The 27,790-nt window shown below is 45.3% G+C and overlaps 1 protein-coding gene and 1 long non-coding RNA gene across 3 annotated transcripts in view; both read left to right on the top strand.

The window, feature by feature from the left end:
* Positions 1-27,790, top strand: part of HIPK2 (homeodomain interacting protein kinase 2) — a 186,674-nt gene that overhangs the window by 1,204 nt on the left and 157,680 nt on the right. The window lies entirely within an intron of this gene.
* LOC142070078 (uncharacterized) lies at positions 567-23,139 on the top strand. The gene is made up of 3 exons (XR_012666009.1): positions 567-1,823; positions 21,732-21,811; positions 22,483-23,139. It is a non-coding gene; the product is annotated as an uncharacterized LOC142070078 (long non-coding RNA).

Here is a 27,790-nt window from a genome sequence, read left to right as displayed (position 1 = left end):
CTTTTTAGGACTCGTGTTTAAAAATAAATCCGGCTTAATTTATATCACCTAGCGTTGTATTTATGTCCTTCCTTTCTGTCCCTGTCCCCGTCCCCGTCCCCCCTTTTCTGGTTGAGAATTGGTTAGAGAGCATTTATGTAAACTGGATAGAAATCCTCAGTTTATTTTATTTTATTCAGAAATGTCTTGACGATCGATTTATAGCAAGGGAGATTTTAATGTCTGGCAGGGGAAGAGGCATGCGGGAAGCAATACTTTATCTGTAGTGCGTCTGATAAAACTTATCTGAGAAGAAAATCGAGTATTAGTTGGAGTGTTCTAAAGGAACCAGCTTTCCTGACGGTGTAAAGTTACCGATGTTTTTATTGATGGCTAGGATGCTTCAGGGTGGTTTACAATTGTGGGGCCTGTAAATAGTCTGAACTCTAAAATAAACAAAGGGGATTGTTTGAAGGCAACACAAATAAGTATTATTCCAGTTCTTTCTTCCCTGATCCTGAAGAGCATAGGTTTAATGTAGCCATTATTTTTTTCTGCAGTGTGACTAATGAATGGCAAATGCAAGAGATCTGCTGAAAAAAGAGAGTGTGCAAAACAATGAGGGACATTTATTATTAAACTGTATCTGTAAAAAGGGGCTACAGTCAGTGCTGGAACTGTCTGGGGTGTTGAAATGAAATGAAATAATGTTTCTCTTTAAACACCTCCTGAACTCGCCCTCTGCTGGACGGTTAAGGTCTGGTTTAGAAAAGAAACTTGCCACTGAATGAAGAACTGTTAGGAGCAGGCTTTGCCCTTTCAAGGGAAAAGAAGTGTCTCTATTTGGAAAGCCTTTCTTTTGCAATGCTCATGGTCATGGTTGGATGTGAGGCTTGTGGCAGCGAGATGCTAACAGAAATTGCTAGAGGCAAGTAGGTGCCCACCCTGCTCTGACATTGCACCTCCATCCTGACCTGCTGTTCCTGTCCTGGGCTCCATACTTCCCAGCTGTGTAAGGGCATCCGAATCTTTACCTGCCTCACTTCCCTGCTAGTCTAGATTTGGGGCCCCACAGATGGTAACACTGCCAATGCATTTTAATCCTGACCAAATCAGTTCCCTGCTATTGCAGTGCTGGACTCCTTACACAGCTAGTCCAGTGCACTTTAGGCCTGTCCTACATCACAGTGCCTGCTGTCCCCGTCCTGAGCTTCTCTGCAACAGACTCTACTAATCAGGTTGGATTATGCAGTGATTTTGTGATGTGGACTAAAATCCACTGTGGGATAGGATGAATCTTCCAAGATCATGTTCATTTATGATGTCCCCCAGGTCTCCAGAAGAGGGACATTTAGCTTACTGTCACACTCACCCCCTTGATCTGAGGAGAGAATAATTAACAGTGTCTATAGGGCAGTGTGAACATGATTTTTACCTTATCTCCTTTGTGGAAAACTGAGCTCATTTCTGTAAATGTTTCATTATGCCTTCTTTCTGCAAAAGTGCATGGCACCATCTCCAATTGAAATATTACAGGAAGATTGAGTCTAATGGACATCAGCCTGGTGGGAGCCAGCATACTGGATTCTTCTCTAGATTCATGGTGACGCATTGAGGCTTTTAGCCGGAGTTTAACAGTTACTGCACTCTCACGTCAGCTGCTTCAAGGCACTTGGGTGATTGAAAAAAAACCCAACAACCTATAAAGAAGGCCTGTTTGGAGCCATCTATAACAGTCTTGCAGCAGGGAAGGTCCCACAGCAAAACTTTGCAGCCTATTAAAACATCCCAATCCTTAAAGCTGGAAAATCTGCAATATCCCAACTCTCAAGAGTCCACATAAGGTACAAGGGGGGTTGAATTTTGCATTAAAATAGGTTTGTGGGTTGGACTGTTTTTTTGGGGAGGGGGGGGCGGGTGTTTCATGGCTATGCTGTCCTCCCTGATAGTCATGAGAGTTCTTCAGAGTTCCCTGACACGTTACAGGGCAAGGATGGAAACTTGCACTTACTTGCATGTAGAATATGAATCTAATCGTAAAAGGAGAGTGTGTGGTTCTGGTCTTTCCTTCCCGAAATGATAGTCTGCATATCACAGGCTCTCTTGAGCCTTCCTCCCGAGCATCAGGTACATTTAAGCCCCTGATGGAAGCATAATTGTAGAGGTGCTGGCTCAGTGCTGTAGTACGTAACAGCTCCTCTGTTCCTATTGTTTGACTCTTGCGCTGTCAATGGATTACTATTGTAACACACATACCCCCCCTACACCCACCACCACCACCAAAACGGACGATGGAATATGTGAGAAGATATCTTTCCCAGCGGTACGGGTTTGAAAGCACAGAGCTCTTTTACAAAAACATGTTGTTAGAAAATGTGACACATTAAAAGATTTATTAAATGATTCCAATACATCTCTGTTTAAGTGAGCTATGTACAAAGACCTTTCTGAATACTTCGGTGCGTGCTCTGCGTGACGATACTAAACTGCTGGCCCAAGTAGCAGCTCTTGTGAGCCAGACCGTGCATAATAAGTAAATACATAGGATGAAATCCTGGCCCCGGTGACATCGAGGAGAGTTTTGTCATTGACTTCAGTAGAGTCAGGATTTCACCTGCCACATTCCTGTTCTCCAGCCTTTCCTGTTCTTTTTCCTTTTTAGACCTGAAAGGGTAAAATGAAGGAAATAAAATAGACCGAGCAGAATAAAAATAGAAAGGCAACTAAAACTAATGTTCAGCACCTGGGTTGGATTTGAGTCGCTTTAATCTTAATAGAGAGTGGAGAACTTATTGGGCTAAATGCAGGAATCACTGAGTGAGGTTCTATGGCCTGTGTTATGCAGGAGGTCAGACTAGATGAGCATAACTGTCCTCACTGGCATTAAAAATAAGTTGTCCAGTTTCGGAGTTGGTGTTAGCTGATGAAGTTCCCCTGGCTTCAGCAGAGCTATCCTGAGTCACACCAGTGGAGCACCTGGTCCCATGACTCTGAGAGAGGATGGCGCCTCACCCTGTATCGACCTTTCTGCTCAAATCAGTTGTGATACTCTTGCTGGGTGAAATTCTGCCCTGTGCAGAGGTCAAGCAAAAAGCCTATGCACCACTGAAGTCCCACTCAAGCCCTATTTTAAGGGTGCATAAGCTGGACTTAAGTGGTGCACAGACTTTGTGCAGCCTTCTGCATAGAAGTGAATTTCACCTGCCCTTTCCTGGGTGGCTCACCAGCACCTGAGATTGGCAGCCTTCAGAGCACAGCATAAAGGGGTGTTAGTTTGCTTTAACCTTTATTTTTAGAATGATTATTACCTCTTGTTTTGGTGTGATGCTGTTGTGCTTTGCTTATTACTTATCTTTGACAACTTTGTTGCAATTTACAGTCTATTATTAGCAGCAGCGTCAGTAGTTTTATGTGTGGGTGGCTTATAGAATTAATATCTGTATTTTCTGTAAATTCTACCTAGCCACTACAGGGACATTGATGGGGCTTCATGGTGGCAGAAAGGTTTGCCCCCAGGGAGCTCTTCGCAGGATCAGGTTGTTGGAGGCATGAAATTCTGACCCTGAACATGTCTAAGGTCAGATCCTATTTAACTGGCTAGTGTTTTCCCAGAGCTTCTGGGACAGGCAGTTTACAGAGGCAACATGTGATCATTTTAATGGATTAACCTTTGGCACTTTGTGAAGGGCTTTGCCCCAAAACTCTGTGCGCTGGGATAATAACTGAATGGAGCTTCCTGTTTATGAGGTAATAACCATCACCTGAGCTAAATCAGTGCTGGGACCAAAGGCACAGGTTTTTATTAGCTCAAGAGGTGGTTGTTTCCAAGATAACAGAAAATCCCCTCCAGTTATAGTTATTGTTATCATACTGAAATGTCTAATGATTAAATATTATTGAGATGAAATGGGTGAGAGATGCTGTTTTATTTTCTGAAGTGGAAGAAACCCTGTAAGGGCTAGGATAGTGCGGGCAGATAGACAATGTGTTCTGAGGGGAACAGCCACTCAGAATGCAGGAATATGCATACTGGCCACACTTCAGGCTTGGGCTGGCTCCTTCATGGGCTTACACATCGGCTTAAGTTAACACAAGTGACAAACCCCATTGACTTCAGTTGGATTCCTCACCGTGCATGTAGAGAGTTAAGCACATCCATAAGTGTATGCAGCATCAGGCCCAAATTTGAAAATCATGGTCAGTTTGCAGAATAGGGGCTTAGGTGCCTAAAGGTTTAACTTGGGCAAGTCACCGTCCCTCCCAGTGCCTCAGTTTCCCCATCTTTAAAATGGGGATAAAGATAGTGACCTCCTTTGTAAAGCTCTTTGAGAGCATGAATAAAAAATACTATATAAGAGCTGAGTAGTATTATTATTCATTATTTTAGGCATCTCAATGATTGCCCTGATTTTCAGAGGTGGTGAGTATCCACAACCCTAATTAACTTCCATGGGTATTTTGAACACTCATCACCTCTGCAAATCAGGCCACTTGGAGACTAGGCTTGGATCTAGGTGCCTGCTTTTAGTTACCCCAGTTTATAAGTTTGGGCCACCACACAACGTTGGTTTTCAACCGTTGGCATATGGTAGCTGTGGAGAACCTCTCTGGTGATCTCCAGAGTGAAGGTTTTTGAGAGCCAAGCCATTATAGGATTGGGGTGTTGGGCCTGGAGGTGAGTCCTTGTGAGGGTCCCTGTGTCTCACAAAGTGGTCCCCCACGTGAGAAATTTGCAGAGCCCTCCATTCTTACAATTACTGAAAACTGTAGCTCAGATGTGAGTACAGCATCCCTGTGTTCAGACTGGCAGAGACTATTTCACTTCAGGATGGTGTAGCACGGACCAGTGGTAAGAGCAGGTGCCTGGGGAGCTGGTTTGGTGCATGACTTTGGACCTGACTGTTAGAGTAGGATTTTCCAAAAGCACTCGGTGTTGGCCTTACTCTGGTCCTATTGAAATCAATAGGTTTCTGTGCAGTAGAGTTAGGCCAAGACTGTGTGTTTTGAAAATCCCACCCTTAATCTATGGCCTTAATTCAGGAAAGTACTTACATATGTGTCACGCTTTAAGCACATGAACAGTCCCTTTGACCTAGACTCTGTGCCTTAGTTAGTCCATTTGTAAATGGACTACTCACCCTCACTCGGGAATTTGTATTCTGTAAGTTCAGTGTATTACTATTATCATTGCTGTCTTTTATTTGTTGCTCTAGTGGAAGATTTATTCACTTTATCCACCTCTTTATTAAGGACCAGTCCAGCTACAAACATTGCTGCATAACCAAAAGAGAGATGTAAACCCTAATTAGAAAAAAGGGTCTCTTACTTATTTATATACCTAAATATGGATTTAGGAGCCTAACTTTAGGCATCCTCTTTTGGAGCTGTTGGCCTAAAAATTATTTCACTTTTTTAACCGTTCTAAAAATCTACATTCAGACCCAAATGATAACGTTCCTCCAAGTCAGCAGCTGCTCAGTTTGTGTGTATATAGCATAGAAAAAGCAAAGTCACTTTATTTCCTGTGAACATTTACAGCTGACCGGTGGAGAGAGTGAGCCCGATTCTCCTCTCACACCAGGGTAAGGCTCCGATTCATGAAAGCTCTTGAGCACGGGTTTAAGCGCCATTCCTGAATACGGATGCTTTTCTGAACTGGGACCTGAACTAAGAGTAATTCCATTAAAACTAGTGGAGTGACACTGAAGTAAATGAGCTCCCCATGTTCCAATAGCATGGTGTGAGGGACATTTCCGGATCCACACGTATAACCGTAGAGAATCAAAAGTCAGGGTTAAAAAGAATAAATAAACCCTACTGTCTATTGGTATAATAATTAATAATAAATTCCCACTGTGCACTTGTGTAGTTCTTTACATGTTCAAAGTATTTTATAAACTGGCTGACGAATCCAGGTGAATTTCAAGCCAGTGGAGGAATGTCAGCCCTGGAGAATGAAGTCCTCTACTTATCTACAATGTGGGTACAAAATGAGCAGCAGCACTGTGAACTTCCCCATGCCCAAGCTTCTCTAGCCAGTTCTTGGCTTGATTCTGGTCTCACTTACACCAGGTGTAAATCAGCAGTAATGCCACTTAAATTAATGGAGCCACACAGGTATAACACTGCTGTAAGTGAGTTTAGAATCAGGCTCCATAGACTGAATTCTGAAGACAGTGGGAGTTTTGCTGAGTTGCGGACTACAGAATGTACTACAGTATTTTTAAGGTCTCCCCAGCAGTTTGATAATGTAGCAGTGTCTGTCAGGTTCCACTGAACGGGCTATTTGATTAGAAAAGTTGAGCACTGCTTTTAATCACGCCCCTTTCTCTTCCCTGTTCAGCTTCCAGTGTCTGCATTGACATCTACCTCTAGAAGAAGAAAGGGTAAAGAGATCACTTAAGGCTGCCACATTTAAAATGTGATAAAATAGTCACACCACAAGGTGATGATGTTCTGTCAGACCCAATGATATTCCAGGAAGCTTGGCAATCCCAGAAAACTCAGGAGGGCAGCAATGTTTCCTGTTCATTACAGTCTTTACACTTAAGGGGATTAGCAAGGCTTGGTCATCTGGAATAACATTTCCACAATGCATAGCTCCTTACTGAACTCCTCTAAAGACTGACAACTTCATAGGGACACAGTGACTCATGCCCAAATTTCACCCCCCATCAAAATATCAGCTTTGTTTCCCACTGTGCTCTCCTGATCCTGGAAAACAAGGGAAAGGCAAATAGGTTAATGTAAAATAGGAGCCAAACCTTGGTCCAAAACTTGAACAAAGTTCATTTAGCAACTTCCCTGTTCCGTTATTTTTCATCTTTGTACTTCCAGGCACTTCCTGGCTCTAGCTGGGAATGGAAGCAAAAGGGATGCTATTGCCTGAGAAATTCCATTCACGGGAAATTCCCAGTCCAATTCCACATGATTAAGAAGTTCATATAATCTGGGTAAACTCTGGTGAAGTATTAGAATTTTTGAGGTTTAATTGATCTGATTCCTAACACTGAAATTCTTGGGGTTCCCCCATCACCATTATCAGCCACTCCAAATCGAGGGCTCAAACACAGAAGCAATTCAAATAGACCCACTGGAAGACCCCTACAATCCCTGAGTGCTGAAATTTTCTGCAATTTTATGTCTGCGCATAATGCGGCAAAGGCACGTGTGGCTGTCACATAATCTCTCCTTTCTGTCTGTCTGCCCCATTCTCACGATCAGGCCAGGTGATTGAAATGTATAAAAATCTAAAGGTGCATCCAGTGTGTGTGTGACTTAGTAAATAGGTGTGCCTGGCATGAAAGCTGGATGGCTTGACAGCATTGGTCCCAACGTTCTCTTTTCTCTAACATCAGATCAGCTGTACCAATGTATTTGCCATTGTATCAATGAGGCTCTGCTTTTATGCTTGCCTAGGAGGACAGGAAAGAGTCCTTCTTGCTTATCATTTTAGGTTAGTGAGTTTATTGCTATTGGATGTAATCCACTTGTTTTTTTCATAGATTCCAACGCTAGAAGTAACCACTCTATTCATCTAGTCTGATTTCCTGTAAAACACGGGCCATGGAATTTCCCCAAAATAATTCCTAGAGCAGATCTTTTAGAAAAAAACACCCAATCTTGGTTTAAAAATGGTTAGTGATGGAAAATCCACCACATCCCTTGGTAAATTGTTCCAATGGTTAATTGCTCCCATTGTTAAAAACTTATGCCTTATTTCCAGTCTGAATTTGTCTAGCATCAACTTCCAGCCATTGGATCATGTTACACATTTCTCTATTAGATTGAAGAGCTCATTATTAAATATTTCTTCCCCATGTAGATACTTATAGACTGTAATCAAATCATCCCTTAACCTTTTCTTTGCTAAACTAAATAAATTGCGCTCCTTGAGTAGATCATTCCGAGGCATGTTTTCTAATCCTTTAATCCAGTGATACTCAGAGTGAGGCTTGCAAGCCACAAGTGGCTCTTAAATGTGTCCCCTGCGGCTCTTTGCAGCACATGATATTAAAACACTGTGTGATTTAATTATTAACCAATCTAAGTTATTAACCAATCAGATGCTTTTACTATGTTATTAACCAATTGCAGTTGATAAAATAATAATACTTGGTCAGTCATTTTGCTGTGAGAATAATATATTTCCCCTCTCATACTGTTGAAATGTGAATATATAGTACGATAGTAAACAAAACAATGCATTCACACTACTGTGGCTCTTTTGGATAATGTTGATTGCTAATTTGGCTCCTGAACGACTGAAGTCTGAGTATCACTGCTGTAATCATTTTTGTGGCTCTTCTCTGAACCGTCTCCAATTTCTCAACATCCTTCTTGAATTGTGGGCACCAGAACTGGACACAGTATTCCAGCAGCGGTCGCACCGTGCCAACTATAGAGGTGAAATAACCCCTTTACTTGTATTCAAGATTCTCCTGTTTATGTATCCAAGAATTGCATTTACCCTTTTGGCCATCACACGGGGAGCTCATGCTCAGCTTATTGTCCCTCATGATCCCCAGATCTTTTTGAGAGTCACAGCTTCCCAGGATAGAGCCCCCATATCCTTTAGTATGACCTACATTCTTTGTTCCTCGATATACACATTTACATTTGACCATAGTAAAATACATATTGTTAGATTGCATCCAGCTTGCTCCAAGCAATTCAGATTGCTCTGTATCAGTCCCCAGTCATCTTCATTATTTATCACTCCCCCAGTTTTTGTGTCATCTGTAAACTTTATCAGTGATGATTTCATGTTTTCTTCTTGCTCATTAATGAAAATGTTAAATAGCACAGGGCCAAGAACCGATCCCTGCAGCATCTCAGTAAAAACACACTTGTTTGATGATGATTCCTCATTTACAGTTACATTTTGAGACCAATCATTTAGCCAGCTTTTAATCCTTGTAATGTGATCCATGTTAATTTTATACCTTTCTAGCTTTTCAGTCAAAATGTCATGTGGTACCAAGTCAAATGCCTTACAGACATCCAAGTCTATTACATCAACACCATACCATTATCAATCAAACTTGTAATCTCATCAACAAAAAGATATCAAGTTAGTTTGACAGGATCTATTTTCCATAAACCCATGTTGATTTGCATTAATTATATTACCCTCCTTTAATTCTTTATTAATCAAGTCCCAGCCGCTCCATTATCTTTCCCAGGATCAATGTCAGACTGACAGGTCTATAATTATCTGGTCGTTCCATTTACCCTTTTTAAATACTGGCACAATGTTAGCTTTCTTCCAGTCTTCTGGAACTTCCCTGGTGCTTCGAGACTTATTGAAAATCAACGTTAATGGTCCAGCGAGCTCCTCAGACAGCTTTTTAAAAACAACTTATCTGGACCTGCTGACTTAAAAATGTCCTACTTTAGTAGCTGCTGTTTAAAATCCTCCTGAGATACTAGTAGACTGGAAAGAGTGTTAGCATATAATATGAGTACATCCCTTGTTTCTCCCCCCAAAATACAGAACATAAATATTTATTGAACACTTGTGCCTTTTTGGCATTATTATTGGTAATTCTGCCATTTCTGTATAGTAAAGGACCAATACCACTGTTAGGATTCTTTTTGTTCCTAGTATATTTTAAAAACTCCTTATTGTCCTTAACACTGCTGGACATAGATTTCTTCTTGTGTCCTTTTTCTTCCCTTATCAATTTTCTATAATTCCTAGCTTCTTATTTATATTCATTACTATCAACTTCCTATTTCTTGTTTGTTGTATATATAAATATTTTATTTTTTTACAGCTGCCTTCACTTGCCCACTAAACCATGTTGGTTTTTCAACCAATATGGCTTTCTTCCTCAATTGTGGCTTTTTGGGCATCTAGTAAAGTAAAGTTCTTAAACAAGTCCCGATGATCATTTACATTTTTTTTCTGTTAAAAATCTTCCTGCCAGATGATTGGCTCATCGTTGTTTTCAGCTGAGTGAAATTGGCCCTTTTAAAGCACCAAGGATATATATCCCTGGTCTGAACTATATTCTGCTTGCACAAGTCAAGGTCATTGGTTGGTTTGAACTAGAATAAATGGTGGATTCTTTGGAATTTGAAGTCTTTAAATCAAGATTTGAGGACTTCAGTAACTCAACAAGAGGTTTTGGACCTACTACAGGGGTGGGTGGGTGGGTGAGGTTCTGTGGCCTGCAATGTGCAGAAAGTAAGACTAGATTACCATGATGGTACCTTCTTGTCTTAAGTCTATGAGTCACTTGTACCTAAATTACTATTAATTTCTAGTTCTGTGACCAGTTCCTCTTTATCTGTCAAGACAAGGTCTAATATAGAATTCCCCTGTATTGGCTGCAACACTTTTTGAGTTAGGAAATTCTCCTCTATAATGTTCAGAAAGGATGTTTTAGTACTGGGTGCATGAGATCTCCAGGATATGTCACTCATATTGAAGTCCCTCAGGGTAGCACGTTTTTCCTTACACATTATAGATAGGTGTCAAAGGAGCTGGTCATCCTGTTCCCTAGTGTGATTTAGCAGTTGGTAGCAGACACCAACTAACACCCCACCTTGTGCTTTATCTGTTAGGACATTGACCCATAGGTATTCAAGAGCATTTTCTTCTGAGTCATCAGTGACTTGGAAACAAGTTCGGAGCTTCTCTATTTATTTCTGATTAAAGATCAAAAGGACCCATAAGATGGCAGCCAACCAACAAGATCCCTACTGATCAGCCATATTGTTACAGGTGCATTATGCCAGCACTTTTGATGGGAGTTCTGGAACACACACAGTGTAGTGATGTGAGGGAGACCCAGCCTCAATCAGTGAGTCTGAGAGAATATCCTCCACAAGGAAACTTGCAAAGAATTTCTGAGAAAAACTAATTTTTGAAAATGCTTAAACAGCTTTGCACAGATGCTTTTTGCTTCTTGGGGTAAAAACTGTAAACACCTTTTTATTTTGAAAATGATGGGCCAAATTCTATTCCCAGTTACAGCGACATCAATGCCACTTGTTTGTTTATTTTCCATTTCACATTTGCTGTTCCTGGAATGTCTCCTACTCAGCAGCTATTTGTAGGTGTCTTTTTCTCTCCCATTATAATGTACCTTTTCTTCCTGTTCAAGACATCTATAATCCTCTCTTTGTGACATCATAGTTGTTTCCGTAGCAACAGATTATGATACTAGAACAGAGGATAATGTCAAACAGGAGGAGGAAGAGATAAATTATGGTGTGTGTGTGTGAGAGAGAGAGAGAGCATGATTATATATTCCTACATATATTCCAAGGATGCTGTCTGTCTGATTTCTTTTCTGTCTTACTTTCCTTTCAAAGGTAGAAACCCCCCCACCCCCCCAGTGGGTAGCACAATATGTGCACATTTATGGGTCAGCTCAGATCTGGTTTGCTGTGCTTTATTCTTGATACCAGCGATAGCCTCTCCTGTGTGTCTCCTGAAGGTGCATCTACACTATGAAAAAATGGAAGCATAATTCACCACTGATGCAGCTTCACAATTATTATTACTATTTGTTATGTGTATTACAATAGCAGCTAAGGACGTAAATCAAAGGTAATTGGGCTAGGTTACGTACACAAAGAAGGCAAGTATCTTTCCCAAATAGCTCATAATGTCACATCAGAAAGGACATATCGGGTGGCCACATCAGACAAATAGACTGTGTGTGGTTGGAAGGATAAGGCAACACAATGAACAGTGTTAGCAGAAATATAGACATCTCACTAGTGGTAGAAATGTTTCAGTGTAGACAGGGCTCAGATATTTTTACCACCAGCACTTTTGGTCTAACCCACTAGGGCAACAACAGTGGTAAATATGTCTTAGATCTGTCTGTACATTAGCTTTCACCCGTACTATTGCTGATGGAGTTGCACTGGTGGTGAATTAGGTACCTGATTTTTGGCAGTATAGATAACTTTTGGTGGCTCAAGAACATAACCTCAGACATCTTCTGGCCTTGCCCACAATGTGATTGAAACTGCTGTAGTAATGTCTGTGGTGTTCTCTACTTCCATGGATAGAAGGGATGGTCATGTGTTTAAGGCTTGACGCTGGGAGTGAAGGGCATTTAGCCAGGTGCATTATGGCCTTTTTTTTTTTAACCTTCCTGTGAAGCATTTTGCACTGATGGATTCCAAATACAGAATGCTGGCAGAGAAGGTCTTAATATTTTGAAGCAGGCCTGCAAAATGATTTGCCTTCTCCCTCTAAGTGCAGTCAACTGCTAGCCACCATTATCAACCCCACTATGCAAAAGACTGGCCTCAGAAGTTGGGGGGAAAGTTGGTAAGAAGATTCTTGGGACATGTCCCTAGCTTATTAGAAACATTTTACATTGAAAGTGTGTATGTGATCTTTAGAGTCCCCTCCTCTCAGTCTAACAGCCAGCTCTGGGTGCTGAAATAGCCAGACCAGTGGTCTGATTGGACATGGCAAGCCCTATGTGACACTCTCATTTTCCAAGCAATGGTGTATAGCAGGGATGGCCTAACTGTGGTCTAACTGTGGCTCTTTTACCATTAAAAGTGAGGCTCGCAAGTGCCCCCCCCCCCGCCACCCCATTCTCCGCCTACCAGACTGGGTGGGTGAGGCAGGGAGAGCTTGGGACCTCTGCCTTGCACTGTGGAGCAGGGGGATAGGAGCTTCTGTCCAGTGGGAAGGAGGGCTCGGGGCTTCAGCCCTGCAGGGTTCACCTGCCAGGGCTTGGAGCTTCAACGGGAGTGGGGCTGAAGCCCCAAGCCCTGACTCCTGGCACGTGTGCTCTGGCTCTCAAACTTCTGAAGATTGTTGTATGCGGTTCAGAGGGCCAATAAGTTTGGCCACCCCTGGTGTATAGGCTCCGTAGGCCAACATGTAGGCAGTCAGATAACACAGCGATTAGTGGAATATAAGAGCCTGAATAGGATAGAATGTGGCGACCACTGCTGCATTGCCATTCTTAATCTCTCTCATGTAAACTGAATCGTTTGGGAGGAAATGGGATTCTTTTCATCTTCAGGCTGTCTGTGTGCACCTCAGGAGCATGACTGTAACACAATTTACTTAATATTGCAGTTGCCTTTTACAAACCATAATTAACTAATCCTCACAACACCTTGATGAGGTAGGTCAGTGGGTAGTATTATTATTTATTTCTATTTTACAGAGACTTTAAGTGATGTTCCCAAGGCCTCATAGTAAGACAGTGGCAGCGCTGGGTTTAGAATTCTGGTATGCCTGGTCCTCAGCCCTGTGCTCACTCTACTAGATTACACCATATCTCTGTGACTTCTGGACTTTGGGTCAGGGATCTGGGATGCCCATAACATCTGGGAAGGACAGATTTTGCTTCCATGTTGAATGATGGGTTTTACTGAGCCGTTAGGGTGGGGAGGACGGACAGGGAGTTGAAGTGTCTCAGTCTGTGTGAAGTGTAGTCAGGGGTTAAAGTAGTTTGGAGTGTACCTGAGCACAGAGCACCTGACTGGGAATCAGTGGGGAGGACACCTGCCTGGGTCACAGAGAACACAGGTTTACATTGCCAAGTCCCGAAATTGTGACACCCCGCATTTGTGGGCTTCTCCTCATGGGTGGTATTTTAGACCAGTAGGGCTGGTGCTGAATGACTGTGGAGGTTGATTTTTTTTAATTCCAATTTTGATGAAAGCAAATAAACAAATTGGCCTAGTGGTGTCAGGGGGCATCAATACATGGGGTTCAAATTTGGGGATGAAACATGGTCCTTTCCTTCCTGGTGAAGAAGACAAGGCGGGGAGTGTGGTGGAAGCAGCACCTCATGTCACTTTCAGGCAGCCCCCTCTGATTGAGGTGGCTGATGAGAGCGGTTGACAAGCCCTGGAGGGAGCTCTGTTTCTGTAAATCTCCACTGAAGTACTTCCTATGCTACGAGTGCGTATCCCATAGATTTTAATATGCAATACAATAGAATGTGAAGGGCTGCCCATGCATAAATCAGTAACTGCCAAACCCTACTGACTCCCAGCCCCTAACCTCAAAGCCCAAGAAAAACCACAGCCTTTTCTTCATGCCCAGTAGGTTAGGAAGACCAGGCTCTGGCAGACCACGAGGGGAGTTCCAAGCTCCAGGACCTCTCACGGAGAACACCCTGCTAGAAACCCCCTCTGTTTATAGTGAGAGAGCTCTGGCTGGAGCCCCTTTACTGGACTTATTTCAGCTGTGTCAGTAGGACCAGGTGCCAAGCAATATTGGTTAAAACAAACATGTTGAATTCTACTTATTGCTTATTGACCAGCTTACTAATTTAATTGCTCCCACCGTGTGCAACTCCATTTAATAAGCAGGCTATGTTGTGCTGCACTAACCTCCATGTCTCGGTAGTCTCAAGATGTGGTTGCCTGTAGAATACATGACACCAATCAAATCTCCAAGCGGTGACAACCGTGGCAACATCCTTGCATAGGAGGAAAGGTTGCACCTTTCTCGCCAGACTTAGCAGAAAACGAGCACTCCTGGCCACAATCACTACATAGGCACCCAGGAGCAGCCCAGGATCTAACAACACACTAGAGTCACGTATTGTGTGACAAATGGGGTGTCGGGCTCAGTCAGGCAGGGGGGAAAATCTATGTTCCATCCACTTTTCTGGCTGCTTCACCGACCAGAAACCTGCATCCCCATAAAACTTTGGCTGCTTCACGCACCAGAAACTTGCATCCCCATAAAACTCACTCTCTGCCAACATCAGACTGTGTTTGTGCTCTGCAAAGGGGATTCAGTCGTCTTATACACCTGCTGTAAAGTAGCTATGCAACATGACGGAGAAGTTTGTACCCCAGACTTGAGACGATCCCATTGGTGGTGACCATTTTTTTTCTTGCACTGTCATTTTCTCATTGACTGGAGAGGGAAGGATGTGAGTTCCTGGAGGATGAAGGCTGGCAGTTTCTTATAGCCTGAATGCTGGAGTAATCGGAAAGCACATATGAGTATGAAGAGGAAGGAGAGGATGCTCTGTGTGTGTGCAAGCACAAGTGACAGGACACATGTAAGGCTGTGGCAGGGAGTGTGGGGCACGGGGCATGGAAGGGTCTATCAGCTTTGTATAGGGAGGGCAATGTGTGCCTGATTCTCATTAGGATCTCTTTATACTGCACTGTCAGTAAACTACATTTGAATCCACATTAAAAAGTGCTAGAAAAGGAAGTGCCAGAATGCAGGGTACCGGGAGGCCTGGCAGGGGAGCAGGGGGAGCTGGGAAGAAGTGTGTTTGGTAACTGTATCAATGGGTGCACCAGACGTGTGAGGTTGCTTCAGAGTTTCTGTGTGTTGGGAGTGAGGTTAGTGTGTTTATGTAGAGGGGTGTTGTGACAGCGTGTATGAGAATGGCTGAGTGTGTCTTGCCAGTGAGAGCCTTCTTCAGGAGTGATCTGTAATCCTGGATCTGCCAGTTCACCTGGCCTGCAACTTCCACAGCCATAGGACCCCGCCCACTGCTCTGCTGATGCATATCAGCTTTCACCATTGGCATCCCTGTGATTCCAGTTCTGGGGTTCTTCTACAGCTCTGCTAATGCACCCTTCACTATTTCAGTCCCAGAACAAATCATGCCAATCATACCGAGTGCAAAGATAGTTCAGCGATATAGACAAATGCAGTATCAGTTAGGGGATCAGTATTTATCTATCCATGCATCTACCCATACCATGCCATGCCCTGCCACGCCGTACCATACCATACCAGTCACCATGGTAGCTGAAGTAAACCCATTCCAATAGAGGAGCTGTGTCTTTTCCAGAACACTCCTTAGGCCTCTGAGCCATCATTATGTTCCAGTTCCAATGTGGATGGTCGCATTGCATGGACAGTGTGTCCTGTCTCTGGAGTTGCCCCCTTTAGGATTGAGTTTGGCCTTCTACTCGATCCGATTTAAACATTTTTCCTCTTCTTCTGAAATCATTCCAGTTTCCCAGAGGAGCACATGACTCATTATCAAGTCCTGCATTTCCTCTAAGCTATGAAAGTCTGAAGGGATTTCAGGCAAAGGATGCTTTACAGGGGGATGTCTGCTTTTTCCTGCTGTTTTCCATCAGACACACAGCCTGGGCTGTCCTTGCCAAAGAGGCCCTGAACTTTGAAAACAGTGTGGGGAGAGCAAGGGAGGAGATGATGGCGTGATGGCGTATGAGTGAATGCCAGGGTAGGGCAGGTTTTCAGGTGAGATCCCTGTGACTTTTGATACTGGGAGCAATAAAACAGATGTTTGTGGTTGCACTGGGGATGAGTGGGGGAAAATGTGTGTATGTCATTTGGCATTGCTGGAACAAGTTGCAGGTCATCGATTTTCAGTTGCGTTTAATTATGTCCCCACAGCAGCCGTCAACAGCTGGAAAGTTCCCTCGAATGCTTTGCAGATGCAGTCAGTAGTCCTGTCCACCTCACTCTCTGTCATTGCATTTGTTTGAAAAGTGGCCTGATCTTTTCATTTCCTTTATTCCCATCATATGTTTTGCAATGTTCTGTGGGTCATTAGCACAATATTCTCTCACTCTCTCTTAGGGTATGTCTGTGATGCGATAAAAAACCTGCAGCACCGAGTATCAGAAACCAGGTCAGCTGACTCAGGCCTGTGGGTTCAGACAGCAGGGTTGAAAATTGCCATGTAGACATTCAGGGTATGTCTACACGGCAATTAAACACCCGCAGCTGGCCCATGTCAGCTGACTCGGGCTTGAAGGGCTTGGGCTACTGGGCTGTAAAATTGCAGTGTAGACATTTGGGCTCAGACTGGAGTCCGGGTCTGAGACCTCACAATAGGGCAGAATCCCAGAGCCTGGACTTCAGCCCAAGCCTGAATGTCTAAACTGCAATTTTGCAGCCCCACAGCCCGAGCCTCGTGAGTCCTAGTCAACTGACACATGCCAGCCGCAGGTGTTTAATTGCAGTATAGACATACCCTCAGGCGTGGGCTGGAGCCTGGTCTCTGAGACCCTTCCCCTTTGCAGGCTCTCAGACTTTGGGCTCCAGCCCAAGCCTGAACATCTACCCTGCAATTTTATAGTCCTGCAGCTTGAGCCCTGCGAACCCAAGTCAGCTGACCCGGGCCAGCCACAGCCGTGCCATGGGTCTTTTATTGCAGGGTAGACATAGCTTTTCTCTGCTAGCTTGGTTGAATGCCACTGGCAGCCAGTCACTGTAAAGTACATCAGGCGGTGGGAGGAGACAGGAGGAAAGGGGAAGCCTTGTGTCTGGATATAGGGGAGTGTTAGGGGGTGACATTCTTGTTCCCCAGTGCACGAGCCATTAAAGCAATAGCTGAGAGTTGCCCTGTGCTCAGCATGTGTGTGCATTTGTATGTATGGTACATTGCACAGCAGCTCTGGTGGGGAGGGTCTGCCAGAGCCTTCTCTGTTACTAAACCCCAACTCAAACAGGCCTTTTCAAGACCCAGCCCGGAAGACACCATTTAAAAAAAGTTGCTAAAACTAAAGTAGCCCATTATTATTATTTTATTTATCTGTTTATTTATTAATTAATTGATTTATTAAATCACAGCAGAATATGCATTCTCAACCAATTCTCCTCCTTCAACCCCACATTCAGCCATTCATGACCGCTGCTCTTCAGGTGCACCCTGTGACAGTTTCTATAGAGCTGTATAACTGGCACAGTGCCTTACAGGGTGTTTCTGGAATCTGTGGTTGGTTGTAGATGGCTGAGCAAATCTACCCCAGCAGAAGACTTGACACAGAGAAAGCAAACAAGCTCCCAACCCCCATGGACAGCCAACTGGAGATGCACAGCCCACAGCTTGGGAAGCAGTGAGGTAGATATGAGGGCCACGCCATTCTGCCCCATTGCTCCAGAAGCCACTGGGATTACTGGGGTTTATTTATAATTTTATTTGATTGCAGAACCAGGGTTTTGCAGACAGAAAATGTCTCATCCCACCCTCAGGGGTTTTCAATGTAAGTGATAAGGACATTGCCAAAGCATTTTAACACATCAAGAGAGAGCTTCTAAACATCCAGGCATAGATTTCTAGCCCATCTAGGGTTTTCATGGCAATGAACTGTGGAAATGCATTCACCAAGGACATAAAGGACTCAGACTTTCTAAATCCACTGATTTTCAATTGGAGTTGGGCACCCAACTCCCATAGGCTCCTGAAAAAAAATCAGCCTGTATGTATAGAATTGAGTATGTGTATGTGTGTGTGTGTGTGTGTGTAAATTTACTGGAAGACTCTAAAGGTTCAGTGGAGAGCCTGGGAATGTAATCACTTGGTAAACTGGGCACAAGCAAACAATATGTATTTTAATATGGCTAAACAAAAATATTTATATCTAGGAACAAAGAATGTATGCCATATTTAGGGAGACCAGTTGTCCTGATTTGATAGGGACAATACCAATATTCAGGGCTTTTTCTTACATAGATGCCTATTACCCCCTGTCCCTGGTCCCAATTTTTCACACATGCTATCTGGTCACCCTAGCCATACTTACAGGATGGGGGGCCCTGTCCTGGGTAGCCATGACTCTGAAAAAGATTTGGTGGATAATCGGCTGAATATGAGTTCCCAGTGTGAAGCTGTGGCTAAAAGGGCTAATGTAATCCTTGCATACATAAACAGAGGAATCTAGAGTAGGAGCAGAGAACTTACTTTACCTCTGTATCTAGCTAGCATTGATGTGACCACTGCTGAAACACCTTGTGTGGTGCCCACAAATTCAAGAAGGATGTTGATAAATTGGAGAGGGTTCAGAGAAGAGCCACGAGAATGATTAAACGGTTAGAAAACATGCCTTATAGTGATAAACGCAAGGAGCTCAATTATTTAGCTTAGTAAAGGAAAGGTTAAGGGGTGACTTGATCACAGTCTGTAAGTACCTACACAGGGAACAAATATTTAATAATGGGCCCTTCAATCTAGCAGACAAAAGTATAACATGATCCAATGGCTGGAAGTTGAAGCTAGACAAATTCAAACTGGTGTAAGTGTTTATCAGTGAGAGTAATTAAGCATTGGACCAACTTAACAAAGGGTGTGGTGGATTCTACATAACTGACAATTTTTAAATCATGGTCTGTTATGAAGAAAACTGTACTCATTTGTTCTCCATGTGCACTGGAAGAAGGACAAGAAATAATGGGTTTAATCTGCAGGACGGGATATTTAGGTCAGATTTTTAGGAAATTCTGTCAGGGTAGTTAAACTCTGGAATAGGCTTCCAAGGGAGGTTGTGGAACAGGTTGGACAAACTCCTGTCAGGGATGGTCTCAGTTTACTTGGTCCTGACTAACTGCAGGTGGCTGGATTTGATGACCTCTCAAGGTCCCTTCCAGACCAACATTTCTATGATTCTATGACTAGCCAATTAGATCACTCCTATTATCCAGCCCATCTGCATAGATTTAGCTATGTATGTTACTATATTTATCTACACAGTGAACCTCTCTCTCTCTCTCTGTCTCCCCATCCCAATTGCTTCTCTCTGCTGGCATTAGCACTGGACACAGCTAGTTGGTGGTAGCAAATAACACCCCCTGCAGATTCCCTCCCTGCAAGGAAGCCAGCCTTCTACAGGCAGCTTTGCCGTTGCAAGGGTGCTCAGACAGAAGCAGCTCCTCACTCCCCTCTCCTGCCCACCTCCTCTTCCCTCCCCCCGCCCCCCACAGCTGCTCTTTACACAGTCACCCCCTTCATCTGGCACCCATGCAGCCACAGCTCCTGACCCTGGCTGTGGTGCCAGAGGCCGGAGTTGCTTGTCTGTGAGAATACAAGGCTCAGTCCGTTGCTGGCACCAAGTGCTCTTCGGCTTATTGATAATCACCCCAGTCTTGGGCTTGTAACTTGTCTCTTTTCATTCTTATTTATTTATTTATTTATTTGTAATGACTGTTCTTTAAATTTTTCAGCAAAGGAATTTTATAGACAGCAAAGAAAGAACCTTGCTGCAGAATTTAGGCCACACCCTTAGGTCTGGGCCCCAGTGAGTTCAGCACCTTTTCCCACCAGCTGAGGGTCTGGCTTCTTCTGTTCATCTCATTTCCCAGGACTTTTGGGGCCTGTAGAGGTCAATTTATTTTACTTTAAAGGCTCTTCATTTATAGACACTTGTGCTGTTGCTTTAGGAGAAACATATGGAAGAGAAACTAGGCAGGTCTAGCTTTGGAGAATGGAGGCAGGATGTGTGCTGAATTACTGGTGAGTTGCTTCAGAGGCTGACTTGTAGTTTTAGGAATGTGTGTGATGTGGGAGTGCGTGTATATGTGCCTGTGTGTATTTGGACTAGGGTGACCAACTAGCAAGTATGAAAAATCGGGACGGGGTGGGGGGTAATAGGTGCTTATATAAAACAAAGCCCTGAATATTGGGACTGTCCCTATAAAATCGGGACATCTGGTCACCCTAATTTGGACAGGTGTAGCGGGAGGAGCCTGTAGGCTGCTGAGAGCCTCCTGTGACATCCTGAATCCCCTCAAATCTCATCAAAGTCTGTGGGAATTGAGAGCCATCGGCATCTTCTCAGGATTTTTGTACTATGTGTCTAGAACTGAAGAAGGGATCATAGGTGACTATTCACCTTTGTAGGAAGACAGATGGTTTATTAACCAAGGCTAAGAGAAAAACACAAACTGATGGCTAGGAGATGGATGTAAATCCTGAATCCTGTTTGTGTAAGTGCATTTTGTTTCAGTGTTAAGGAGATTTCTCCTTTCCCCAACTATGCACTGACTTCACAAAAGTGAGAATTTAGTTTGGATTCATTTGGATATAATTTTGCAGTTTGGTCAAGGGAGGCTTTCAGTTTCTATTTTGCACATTATTTTGGGAGTGAAGATGAAGACTTTGGAACCTCCTGGAACTAGAGATCTATGGATATTTTGTCTTTCACATGTTATCGGAAGAAAAAAGCAGAGGGGACTAGTTGTCTCAGGGGAGTGAGAATATGGAGTCTAGGCCCTGGTCTACACTATGAGTTTAGGTCGAATTTAGCAGTGTTAGATCGATTTAACCCTGCACCCGTCCACATAACGAAGCCATTTTTGTCGACTTAATGTGCTCTTAAAATCGATTTCTGTACTCCTCCCCAATGAGGGGATTAGTGCTGAAATCAACATTGCCAGGTTGAATTTGGGTAAGTGTGGACGCAATTCGACGTCCTCCAGTTGCTATCCCACAGTGCTCCATTGTGACCGCTCTGGACAGCACTCTTAACTCGGATGCACTGGCCAGGTAGACAGGAAAAGCCCTGTGAAATTTTGAATTTCATTTCCTGTTTGGCCAGTGTGGCGAGCTCATCAGCAGAGGTGATCATGGAGTCCCAGAATTGCAAAAGAGCTCCAGCATGGACCGAAAGGGAGGTACGGGATCTGATCGCTGTATGGCGAGATGAATCCGTGCTCTCAGAACTCTGTTCCAAAAGATGAAATGCCAGAATATTTGAAAAAATCTCCAAGGGCATGAAGGACAGAGGCTATCACAGGGACCCGCAGCAGTGCCGTGTGAAACTTAAGGAGCTTAGGCAAGGCTACCAAAAACCCCAAGAGGCAAACGCCTGCTTGGGGTCAGAGCCCCAGACATGCTGCTTCTATGATGAGCTGCATGCAATTCTAGGGGGTGCCCCATCACTGCCCCACCCCTGTACATGGACTCCTGCAAGGGAGGAGTCTCATGGAACAGGGATGAGGATTTTGGGGACGAGGAAGATCATGGGGAGGGGGAGGTTGAAGATAGCACACACCAGGCAACTGGAGAAACCATTCTCCCCGACAGCCAGGAACTGTTTATCACCCTGGATCCAATACCCTCCCAACCTGGGCTCCCGGACCTTGAAGGCGGAGAAGGCAGCTCTGGTGAGTGTATCTTTGTAAATATAATATGCGGTTTAAAAGCAAGCGTGTTTAATGATTAATTTGCCCTGAAGACTTGGGATGCATTCACGGCCAGTACAGCTACTAGAAAAGTCTGTTAACGTGTCTGGGGATGGGGCGGAAATCCTCCAGGGACATCTCAATGAAGCTGTCCTGGAGGTACTCCCAAAGCCTTTGCAAAAGGTTTCTGGGGAGGGCAGCCTTATTGCGTCCTCCATGATAAGACACTTTACCACAGCAGGCAAGTAGCACGTAGTCTGGAATCCTTGCATAAGAAAGCATGGCAGCGTGTGGTCCCGGTGTTTGCTGGCATTCAAGCAACATCCGTTCTTTATCTCTCTGTGTTATCCTCAAGAGAGTGATATCATTCATGGTCACCTGGTTGAAATAGGGGAATTTTATTAAGGGGACATCAGAGGTGGCAGTTCCTGCTGGGTTGTTTGCTTGTGGCTGAAAAGAAATATCCCTGCTGTTAGCCATGCAGTAGGGGGTGGAGTGAAGCGATCATCCCAGAGAATTGGGTGTGTGTGTGTGTGGGGGGGGGGGGGGTTAGTTGGGTTTGTGCTGCATGTTAACCCGAAAACATCAGCCCCTCCTTTTAAATGGCCAATGTGTCTTTTTCAATTTTAATCTCCCTTTTTTTCCTCCAACAGCTGCAAATGTTTCAACGCTGCAACTAGCATCTCCGTCCCAGAGTCTAACGCAGATAAGAAGGCGAAAAAAATGCACTCACGATGAAGTGTTCTCTGAGCTCATGCAGTCCTCCCAAACTGAAAGAGCCCAGCAGAATGCGTGGAGGCAGACAATGGCAGAGTCCAGGAAAGCACAAAACGAACGCAAGGACAGGAGGGACGTGTGAGAGGATAGATGGCTGAAGCAACAGGAGAAGTGGTGGCAGCGTGATGAGAGGAGGCAGGATGCAATGCTGAGGCTACTGGAGGATCAAACTAGTATGCTCCAGTGTATGGTTGAGGTGCAGGAAAGGCACAGACCACCACTGCAGCCCCTGTATAACTAACTGCCCTCCTCCCGAAGTTCAATAGCCTCCTCACCCAGATGCGCAAGAAAGCGGGGGGGGGGGGTGGGACGGGGAGCTCTGGGCACCCAACCACTCCACCCCAGAGGATTGCCCAAGCAACAGAAGGCTGGCATTCAATAAGTTTTGAAATACAGTGTGGCCTTGTCCTTCCCTCCTCCCCTCATCCACAACCCCACCTGGTGCTTCCCTCCTCCCATACCCCTGCCAGGCTACTTTGGCAGTTAGCCCCCTATTTGTGTGACAAATTAATAAAGAATGCATGAATTTGAAACGACAATGACTTTATTGCCTCTGCAAGCGGTGATCGAAGGGGGGAGGGGAGGTCGGTTGGCTTACAGGGAAGTAGAGTGAGCCAAGGGGGCGGATTTTCATCAAGGAGAAACAAACAACTGTCACACCATAGCCTGGTCAGCCATGAAACTGGTTTTCAAAGCTTCTCTGATGCGCAGCGTGCCCTGCTGTGCTCTTCTAACTGCCCTGGTGTCTGGCTGCGCGTAATCAGCGGTCAGGCGATTTGCCTCAACTTCCCACCCCGCCATAAACGTCTCCCCCTTACTCTCACAGATATTGTGGGGCACACAGCAAGCAGCAATAACAATGGGAATATTGATTTCGCTGAGGTCTAACCGAGTCAGTAAACTGCGCCAGCGTGTTTTTAAACGTCCAAGTGCACATTCTACCACCATTCTGCACTTGCTCAGGCTGTAGTTGAACAGCTCCTGACTACTGTCCAGGCTGTCTGTGTACGGCTTCATGAGCCATGGCATTTAGGATGGCATTTAGGGGTAGGCTGGGTCCCCAAGGATAACTACAGGCATTTCAACATCCCCAATAGTTATTTTCTGGTCTGGAAAGTAAGTCCCTTGCTGCAGCTGTTCATACAGACCAGTGTTCCTGAAGATGCGAGCGTCATGTACCTTTCCCAGCCATCCCACGCTGATGTTGGTGAAACATCCCTTGTGATCCACCAGGGCTTGCAGCACCATTGAAAAGTACCCCTTGCGGTTTATGTACTGGCTGCCTTGGTGCTCCGGTCCCAAGATAGCGATATGAGTTCCATCTGTCGCCTCGCCACAGTTAGGGAATCCCTTTGCAGCAAAGCCATCCACTATGACCTGCACATTTCCCAGAGTCACTACCCTTGATAGCAGCAGCTCAGTGATTGTATTGGCTACTTGGATCACAGCAACCCCCACAGTAGATTTGCCTACTCCAAATTGATTCCCGACTGACTGGTAGCTGTCTGGCGTTGCAAGCTTCCACAGGGCTACTGCCACTCGCTTGTGAACTGTGAGGGCTGCTCTCATCTTGGTATTCTTGCGCTTCACGGCAGGGGAAAGCAAATCACAAAGTTCCATGAAAGTGCCCTTACGCACGTGAAAGTTTTGCAGCCACTGGGACTCATTCCAGACCTGCAACACTATGCGGTCCCACCAGTCTGTGCTTGTTTCCCAGGTGCAGAATTGGCATTCCACAGCATGAGCCTGCCCCATTGCCACCAGGATGGCCAAATTGCCGGCGCCTGTGCTTTGAGAGAAGTCTGTGTCCATGTCCTCATCAATCTCGTCACTGCTCTGCCATCGTCTCCTCACCTGCTTTTGCAGGTTCTGGGTCTGCATGTACTGCATGATAATGCGTGAGGTGTTTACAATGCTCATAACTGCCGCGGTGATCTGAGCGGGCTCCATGCTTGCTGTGGTATGTCATCTGCAGGAGAGCAGGGTTGCAGGGGAAGCGGTGGTTGTATGACCAATTTTGCAGACCTACTGCACCGTCTGCTGCCAGGACACGACAGCTGAGCGGGCTGCACGTTTGCCGTGGTATGGCAAGACAAGAGCAGCCGAGCAGAGTTGCAGCGGAAGCGGCCCTGCGAGACCACAAGGAGAGCAGGAGAGCAGAGTGCTAGCGGAAGTGGTGGATGACGACAGTCATATAGAGGACCTGCGAGGTGGATTCATAGCATCAGGAGAGCTGAGTGGAAGCGGAAGCGGTGGATGATGACGATGACGACGGTTAGCAGTCCTACTGCATTGTCTGCTGAAAGCAGTGTGGCGCCCGCATGGAAAAAAAGCGCGAAATGATTGTCTGCCGTTGCTTCCACGGAGGGAGGGGCGACTGATGACATGTACCCAAAACCACCCGTGACAATGTTTTTGCCCATCAGGCATTGGGAGCTTAACCCAGAATTCCAATGGGCGGCGGAGACTGCGGGGACTGTGGGATAGCTATCCACAGTGCAACACTCCAGAAGTTGACGCTAGCCTCGGTACTGTGGACACACTCCGCCGACTTAATGCGCTTAGTGCATTAGTGTGGGAACATACACAATTGACTGTATAAAATCGCTTTCTAAAAAATCTACTTCTATAAATTCGACCTAATTTCGTAGTGTAGACATTCCCTAGGTCTACAGTTCAAATTCATCCCAGCCTGGTAGTAACCAAAAATGATTACCGTTTGGCGGCCTATGTGTAATGAGTTTTGTGGCCTCACCCACATGCTGGTGGACAGGAGTCTGTATCACAATCCCTGCAGAGATATCTAGGACTGAAGATCCCTTTCACTTCTGAAAGGAGTCCCTCCAGAATGTAACTGCAATGCATTGGCAATGGGGTGTGGAGGAAACTTGCACTGCCCCTGCCTATGCTTTATCTGTTTTGGGAGGAGAGGACTTTCTCCCCAGGGCTGTCGATCATGAATCTTTTATCTGCACTGATTCACTTGAAAACATTACAACTTAAAAACCAGGGCAAAATCACATTTGTTATTTTTCATCTCGTTGTCCCAGCATCGCACCCCTCCCCCAGATGCTGTGTACAAAGGGGAGGGGGGAGGGGGCGGGAAAGGAAAAGTCACGTGGTAGATTTATCTCAGCTCCAGTTTTGCAGCCAGTGTGCTTGTGATGATTGGGGCTGTGACTTCCTGCCATGCTCTCTTGCCACACTGGTGGCTTTCTTGACACCACTTTTAGCACCTGGGGCTGGGTGTAAAGAGATGAGAGGATGGAGGAGATGGTATCAACTAATACAAGACCCAGTGGGAGGCAGTGACAGCCAGTGTTATTTCAATAGGTTGAGTCAAAACTTTCTCTCCCTGGCTCAGTCTGTCTCTCTTCAAATTGCATCTTAGTGTCACTAGAATTGGAAAGGAGGAATTTGGGAGTTGTTGTTCATCATCCAATCATTGGTAATGAATATGCTGTTTGGTGCCATAATTCATAGCCCAGCTACAAAGTAATTCACTCCGCATTTGCAGGGATGACATGGATGCCGTAAGAATTCCACTGTTAGCATTAGTCAAGCATTAGAGAGAGGATATGAAAATAAATGGTGAGTTGTAGTTTTTTATGATTCATTCCAGGCACTTCGTGCCTTTGCCTTTTTTTCCCCCCCGTTGGGGAAGGAGGGGCCTCTACATTCCTTTCACTTTCACAGCCCTTAGATTTCTTCTGCTTTCAGCCCCACATGAATGTACAACTGTCCTCTCCCCACAACTTCCATATCTCACACCTTGACCACCAACTTCTTGGCTGAAGATGCTTGGCTGGGGCTGACACTGGAGCCCTGTCAAGGCTGCTCTTTAAGCGGCTGCAGGAGGTCATTGCTGAGTGACATGGTGCCAGAGCTGGCCTGAGCCTTTTGTGGTGGGCCTACAAAACAATTTTTTGTCCCCATCCCTCACAAAAAGTAACCAACTCCTGTGCACCTTGATCTCACTGCTAGGCACAGGGTGATTCTTTGGGACACTTCTGAACTTTCAGTGATTCACATTACATAAGAAAGGGAGAAGGATATTCAGACTGTCACCAGTCTTGTGCTGCAGGAGCTGAACGGAACGGAGCTGCTCGTGCTTGGGCCTGTTCATAGTTGCCAACATTAAAAAAAAAATTTCAAGAGGTTCTGTGGGCCACTTGGTCCATAACTGTTAGAGTAGGGTGACCTGGTGTCTGGTTTTTGACCGGAACACGTCAAAAAGGGATCCTGGCAGCTCTGGTCAGCACAGCTGACCGGGCCATTAACTGTCAGTTGGCGGCACTGTGGAGTGGGGCTGGCAGGCTCCCTGCTAGCCTCCGCTTCACACTTCTCCCAGGAAGGGGCTCGACCCTACCACTAGAGCCCTGCAAATCCGCGGGTATCCGCTTTATATCCGTGGACCATATCTGCGGATAGCAGCGCGTATGCAGATACAAATTTTGTATCCACGCAGGGCTCTGATGATAAGAGCAGGCAGGCGGCTGTGGGGAGCCGCGGCGGATCCTCCACCTGCCCTGGGCAGAGGGCCTGGCGGGCAGGGACAAGGGCTGGGGGGTGCTTGGACCCAACCCCTTCTCCTCTCCCCTATTTACTGGGTCATGACAGGCCATCAACATTTACAAATGTGTCCATCCAGAGTCCCAAAAGGCTGAGAACCACTGTACCAGACCATGCTGTTGAGCTGCCCCCTGAGTCCTCCGTCCCTTGTAGCTATAGGCCACACTGGCTGCTCAGCAGAAGAGTTGGCTCAGCTGCTGCAGATGGCTGGGAAGGAGCTTGTGGTGACCCTGCTGCCATTAAAGACACACTTCCCCTCAGCACTGCAGACCGGTCTGAGGTCCCCTTAAACATCAAGAGACCCATTTCCCAACTCCCACAGGCCAGCCCTGGGTGATTGTAACAGGGGTCATGAATACCCAATATCTGAGGGAAAAAGGCATGGTGACAGACTTTGAAGCACTAGCCACCAGTTATACTCTCAAGGTTCTCTTTGTGCAAGAAGTAGCCGTGGCGTTTGTGGGCCCAGAAAGTCAGCTGTGCATGAGACACGCCCATCCTGGATGGGCTGTGTGAAGGCCATTTCTTTTTTTTTACTGTTTTCTTTGCTCCTTACCCCAAATGGGGATTAATCTAAAATGTATGTAGGAAAAAGGAGCTTTCTTATTTTTC

This window comes from Caretta caretta, chromosome 1 (assembly GCF_965140235.1).
Source record: "Caretta caretta isolate rCarCar2 chromosome 1, rCarCar1.hap1, whole genome shotgun sequence".
Classification (NCBI taxonomy): Eukaryota; Metazoa; Chordata; order Testudines; family Cheloniidae; genus Caretta; species Caretta caretta.
The sequence above is the reverse complement of the archived record's forward strand: the minus strand, read 5'-3'. Positions and strand labels throughout refer to the sequence as shown.